Below are 7,088 nucleotides of genomic sequence, written 5' to 3' on the forward strand. Positions count from 1 at the left end.
TGTCGTTGATTGATAGGTAGCCATCACCCAAGAGGAGAGCGGCCATCCTGTCATCTTGAAACATCACATAGGATTCATTGCCATAACTGCCATCTGGCATTAATGGACGCTCGAATGACACGATCTCACCATACTTGGCTAGAGCTTGGCTAAGCTGCTCAGGTGAGATACTCTTTGATAGTCCACTAAGAACCAAGCGGTGTTGTGGAGCCATTGATTTTATCAAAGAACACAAACTTACCAGATAAAAGTTAATACCTTTGAAATATTTTACTAGAGTTTATACTAATAATATACTATATACTTAAGCTTACTAATTTCAACCATATATTAATATAAAAAGTTATGCACCCATTTAGTAAATATATCAATATGCTGAAAAAATAGTGACCTTCGAATTTTCAGTTTATTATGGAGAGTTGTATTCAGTTTATAATGGAGAGTTGTATTACAGTGTCTATTACTGTCTGATGTAGTATAGTGTCTAGTGATGGTGTAGTATAGTGTCTGGTTATAGTAAGTGTAGTATAGTGTCTAGTGATAGTGTAGTATATATATATATATAAACAGTAGGGCTCCAGCTAACCCTCAGCTGTATTTATTATCACTGTTACACGCAAACATGTCTTGTATCTCTGTCTATTTATCTGTCTGTCTCTCTGTTTATCTGCCTGTCTCTCTATCTATCTGTCTCTATCTTTCTCTGCTTATCTGTCTTTTTGTCTGCCTGGAGTATATGTATATCAAACTCCTTGAAGAATGGTGTTATTACAACTCAGTGACATTTGAAAAATGGGTGCTCGGGGAACCCTGGCTTTATTTGTTTTCACTAATACACAAAAACATGTTTGTCCATCTGTCTATCTATCTCTCTATCTTTGCCTGGAATTTTTGGGTTAGCCAGGACACAGGAGCTGCACTATAAGTATACTTCAGGACTGAAAGTTGCTTGATACTGAGCTCAAAGTAGCAGAAATGTTCTATTTTTTCCGATATTCCAGAGTATACAAATGACATCACTTGTCCAATATGCATCCAACTGGCCAGTCCAATATACATTTAGGAATGCACTGACATTATTTATACAATTATTACAATAATACAGTAGTTTTCATACAAGTAAATCTTCTATTTTTTTAATAAAAATCCAAAATGGAAAGCAATTGTAATATAAGAATGGCCTGGCAACATGATGTTTGCATTTTTTGTTCTTAATCTTATTTTAAAATTTGAAATTTCTTGAATTGTGTGTGAAATTAACCAAATTACCAATTTCTGATCACTCTATTGGGAAGTTTAGTTGAACAGCAAGTTGTACTGAATCAAGAGAATGGAAGACACACTGGAGGTCCCCGCAAATCTTGAAAATTCGTGAATGTTTGGTGCACAAATATTATAATACGGTTCTGTAGCATTCGCGAATGTTTTGATGCATAAATATATTGTAGGGAAATATAATAATAGCATTTACTTAGCCTAACAATACTGCTTCCTTAGCCTACAGAACCATGAACAATCATAAAACACATGAAAATATCATAAAATATTGTACATACAACTTTCATTGTCTCAACTACACCTATCAGCTACACTTACCTACAACTCTCCTACAATAAACAATACACTACATCAGTTTTAGTTTTAAATCCTCATGTGCTATTCTTGAATCAGTTGTATCTTATTCTTAATGTTTTTATTCCTTAGTATTAGTCCCTAAGGCACTAATCTATTCTACTAACATTACTACACTACTAATATTACTTCACTTCTTGTTTTCTTTGTATTCTGTCTTCTTTTTCCTCTCACAAAAACTGCCTTGTTTTTTGTAATAATAATAATAATAATAATAAGAATAATAAGAAGATGATAAAGAAGATAAATAATAATAATAATAATAATAATAATAATAATTAACAAAGTTATTTCTTTCTCTAAAATAATTACTAGACATAAAAAAAATTCTTCCTCTTCAAACTAAAAAGCACAATTTTGGGGGGGATGGGGGGGGGGTATTTTTATAATGACAGAGGGAGTAAGTTAGTATGACATCAGTATTTGTTATTAAGCAGGTGTTTTGTCACTGATGTTATATACAATGGATGATCATTGAGCAATATTGAGCCAGCCTGGATTGCCTTGTTAGCTATTGCTTGTGATGGGAAAGTGACGATCATGTATGTTCCTTCACTGTGTCGTTGCCAGCTTAAAACCATACCAAACTGCTCAAGGGCATCACTAACTTCTCCCTCATTTACTGTCTTGTTTAGACCTCCTACAAAAATTTGTACTGATCCAGGCAATTCTGTTATAATTTCTTGACCATTAACAACATGGGGTCCAAGAGCAACTGCAGACCAAGCCGACTCCTCTTCTTCAAATATAATGAAACCAAATCTACCTCCTGATTTAACCCAAATCATATTAATTTTTCCATACTTTTCAAAAACCTCTTCAATACTTACCCTGTGAATGTTTTCAGGTAAATTTTTAATATATACTTTTGTTCCGGATTTAGGTTGTGGCAAAGACTTTGGGTGAGCTCCGGAACCTCTTGTGCATTCGGTGGTTATGGTTTCAGAATCAAAACGAGGTTGTTTTATGGTTCTATTCATGCTTGAATCAACATTATCTGAAGACATTTTATGTTTTCTTGTAGAGAATGCTTCAACTTGAGCATGGTATTCAGTTGATTTTGTGAGAGGGAAGCTGCCTTCCCTTAAATCTTCTTTTAACATGGTTTTGACTTGTGATTCAACTAAACATGACTTTTGTCTGTGTTTTGGTGCTTTTAACTGCATCCTACGGCCTCTCACTATGATCTCTCCAGCTTTTATTGCTGCATCTGCTTCTGCCTGAGTAGAATACGTCACAAAAGCATAAGTAGCAACCTGACCATCTTTCTCTGGTCGGTTCCACTTAAAAATGTATCCAAAATCTTCTAGCTGCTCCAGGACTTTCTTCTTCTCTGAGCGCTCGTTGAGACCACCAACAAATACTTGCCTATCGATATCTTCGTCAAACTCTGTGGTAATAACCGTATCTTCAACCAAATGAGATCCTAAATCGGATATCGCACGCAGGGCATCGATATGTTCGAATACTATGATACCGGAGTTTTTTTCCTCTTCCACTGTAACACTTTTTACTGTACCAAAACCTGTGAAATAATTTATTAAAATATCTGGTGTAAGGTCTGGGGTGAGGTCTCTTACATAAAGTTTGTACTCAAGATTTTTGGAAGCTGGACGGATGTTATCATGATATCTAACAGTTATATTTATGTCGTTGATTGATAGGTAGCCATCACCCAAGAGGAGAGCGGCCATCCTGTCATCTTGAAACATCACATAGGATTCATTGCCATAACTGCCATCTGGCATTAATGGACGCTCGAATGACACGATCTCACCATACTTGGCTAGAGCTTGGCTAAGCTGCTCAGGTGAGATACTCTTTGATAGTCCACTAAGAACCAAGCGGTGTTGTGGAGCCATTGATTTTATCAAAGAACACAAACTTACCAGATAAAAGTTAATACCTTTGAAATATTTTACTAGAGTTTATACTAATAATATACTATATACTTAAGCTTACTAATTTCAACCATATATTAATATAAAAAGTTATGCACCCATTTAGTAAATATATCAATATGCTGAAAAAATAGTGACCTTCGAATTTTCAGTTTATTATGGAGAGTTGTATTCAGTTTATAATGGAGAGTTGTATTACAGTGTCTATTACTGTCTGATGTAGTATAGTGTCTAGTGATGGTGTAGTATAGTGTCTGGTTATAGTAAGTGTAGTATAGTGTCTAGTGATAGTGTAGTATATATATATATATAAACAGTAGGGCTCCAGCTAACCCTCAGCTGTATTTATTATCACTGTTACACGCAAACATGTCTTGTATCTCTGTCTATTTATCTGTCTGTCTCTCTGTTTATCTGCCTGTCTCTCTATCTATCTGTCTCTATCTTTCTCTGCTTATCTGTCTTTTTGTCTGCCTGGAGTATATGTATATCAAACTCCTTGAAGAATGGTGTTATTACAACTCAGTGACATTTGAAAAATGGGTGCTCGGGGAACCCTGGCTTTATTTGTTTTCACTAATACACAAAAACATGTTTGTCCATCTGTCTATCTATCTCTCTATCTTTGCCTGGAATTTTTGGGTTAGCCAGGACACAGGAGCTGCACTATAAGTATACTTCAGGACTGAAAGTTGCTTGATACTGAGCTCAAAGTAGCAGAAATGTTCTATTTTTTCCGATATTCCAGAGTATACAAATGACATCACTTGTCCAATATGCATCCAACTGGCCAGTCCAATATACATTTAGGAATGCACTGACATTATTTATACAATTATTACAATAATACAGTAGTTTTCATACAAGTAAATCTTCTATTTTTTTAATAAAAATCCAAAATGGAAAGCAATTGTAATATAAGAATGGCCTGGCAACATGATGTTTGCATTTTTTGTTCTTAATCTTATTTTAAAATTTGAAATTTCTTGAATTGTGTGTGAAATTAACCAAATTACCAATTTCTGATCACTCTATTGGGAAGTTTAGTTGAACAGCAAGTTGTACTGAATCAAGAGAATGGAAGACACACTGGAGGTCCCCGCAAATCTTGAAAATTCGTGAATGTTTGGTGCACAAATATTATAATACGGTTCTGTAGCATTCGCGAATGTTTTGATGCATAAATATATTGTAGGGAAATATAATAATAGCATTTACTTAGCCTAACAATACTGCTTCCTTAGCCTACAGAACCATGAACAATCATAAAACACATGAAAATATCATAAAATATTGTACATACAACTTTCATTGTCTCAACTACACCTATCAGCTACACTTACCTACAACTCTCCTACAATAAACAATACACTACATCAGTTTTAGTTTTAAATCCTCATGTGCTATTCTTGAATCAGTTGTATCTTATTCTTAATGTTTTTATTCCTTAGTATTAGTCCCTAAGGCACTAATCTATTCTACTAACATTACTACACTACTAATATTACTTCACTTCTTGTTTTCTTTGTATTCTGTCTTCTTTTTCCTCTCACAAAAACTGCCTTGTTTTTTGTAATAATAATAATAATAATAATAAGAATAATAAGAAGATGATAAAGAAGATAAATAATAATAATAATAATAATAATAATAATAATAATTAACAAAGTTATTTCTTTCTCTAAAATAATTACTAGACATAAAAAAAATTCTTCCTCTTCAAACTAAAAAGCACAATTTTGGGGGGGATGGGGGGGGGGGGGTATTTTTATAATGACAGAGGGAGTAAGTTAGTATGACATCAGTATTTGTTATTAAGCAGGTGTTTTGTCACTGATGTTATATACAATGGATGATCATTGAGCAATATTGAGCCAGCCTGGATTGCCTTGTTAGCTATTGCTTGTGATGGGAAAGTGACGATCATGTATGTTCCTTCACTGTGTCGTTGCCAGCTTAAAACCATACCAAACTGCTCAAGGGCATCACTAACTTCTCCCTCATTTACTGTCTTGTTTAGACCTCCTACAAAAATTTGTACTGATCCAGGCAATTCTGTTATAATTTCTTGACCATTAACAACATGGGGTCCAAGAGCAACTGCAGACCAAGCCGACTCCTCTTCTTCAAATATAATGAAACCAAATCTACCTCCTGATTTAACCCAAATCATATTAATTTTTCCATACTTTTCAAAAACCTCTTCAATACTTACCCTGTGAATGTTTTCAGGTAAATTTTTAATATATACTTTTGTTCCGGATTTAGGTTGTGGCAAAGACTTTGGGTGAGCTCCGGAACCTCTTGTGCATTCGGTGGTTATGGTTTCAGAATCAAAACGAGGTTGTTTTATGGTTCTATTCATGCTTGAATCAACATTATCTGAAGACATTTTATGTTTTCTTGTAGAGAATGCTTCAACTTGAGCATGGTATTCAGTTGATTTTGTGAGAGGGAAGCTGCCTTCCCTTAAATCTTCTTTTAACATGGTTTTGACTTGTGATTCAACTAAACATGACTTTTGTCTGTGTTTTGGTGCTTTTAACTGCATCCTACGGCCTCTCACTATGATCTCTCCAGCTTTTATTGCTGCATCTGCTTCTGCCTGAGTAGAATACGTCACAAAAGCATAAGTAGCAACCTGACCATCTTTCTCTGGTCGGTTCCACTTAAAAATGTATCCAAAATCTTCTAGCTGCTCCAGGACTTTCTTCTTCTCTGAGCGCTCGTTGAGACCACCAACAAATACTTGCCTATCGATATCTTCGTCAAACTCTGTGGTAATAACCGTATCTTCAACCAAATGAGATCCTAAATCGGATATCGCACGCAGGGCATCGATATGTTCGAATACTATGATACCGGAGTTTTTTTCCTCTTCCACTGTAACACTTTTTACTGTACCAAAACCTGTGAAATAATTTATTAAAATATCTGGTGTAAGGTCTGGGGTGAGGTCTCTTACATAAAGTTTGTACTCAAGATTTTTGGAAGCTGGACGGATGTTATCATGATATCTAACAGTTATATTTATGTCGTTGATTGATAGGTAGCCATCACCCAAGAGGAGAGCGGCCATCCTGTCATCTTGAAACATCACATAGGATTCATTGCCATAACTGCCATCTGGCATTAATGGACGCTCGAATGACACGATCTCACCATACTTGGCTAGAGCTTGGCTAAGCTGCTCAGGTGAGATACTCTTTGATAGTCCACTAAGAACCAAGCGGTGTTGTGGAGCCATTGATTTTATCAAAGAACACAAACTTACCAGATAAAAGTTAATACCTTTGAAATATTTTACTAGAGTTTATACTAATAATATACTATATACTTAAGCTTACTAATTTCAACCATATATTAATATAAAAAGTTATGCACCCATTTAGTAAATATATCAATATGCTGAAAAAATAGTGACCTTCGAATTTTCAGTTTATAATGGAGAGTTGTATTCAGTTTATAATGGAGAGTTGTATTACAGTGTCTATTACTGTCTGATGTAGTATAGTGTCTAGTAATGGTGTAGTATAGTGTCTGGTTATAGTAAGT

General features: G+C 34.8%; 1 long non-coding RNA gene across 2 annotated transcripts in view; it reads left to right on the top strand.

The window, feature by feature from the left end:
* The window catches only part of LOC138854619 (uncharacterized), a 186,917-nt gene extending 180,036 nt beyond the window's left edge, over window positions 1-6,881 (top strand). For both annotated transcript variants that reach the window (XR_011393800.1, XR_011393799.1), the window contains 3 exons: window positions 17-162; window positions 3,297-3,442; window positions 6,583-6,881. This is a non-coding gene — a long non-coding RNA (uncharacterized lncRNA). The remainder of the gene's footprint in view (window positions 1-16; window positions 163-3,296; window positions 3,443-6,582) is intronic.
* Window positions 6,882-7,088: the final 207 nt, after the last annotated feature.

The sequence above is a fragment of the Cherax quadricarinatus genome, chromosome 64, assembly GCF_038502225.1.
Source record: "Cherax quadricarinatus isolate ZL_2023a chromosome 64, ASM3850222v1, whole genome shotgun sequence".
Classification (NCBI taxonomy): domain Eukaryota; kingdom Metazoa; phylum Arthropoda; class Malacostraca; order Decapoda; family Parastacidae; genus Cherax; species Cherax quadricarinatus.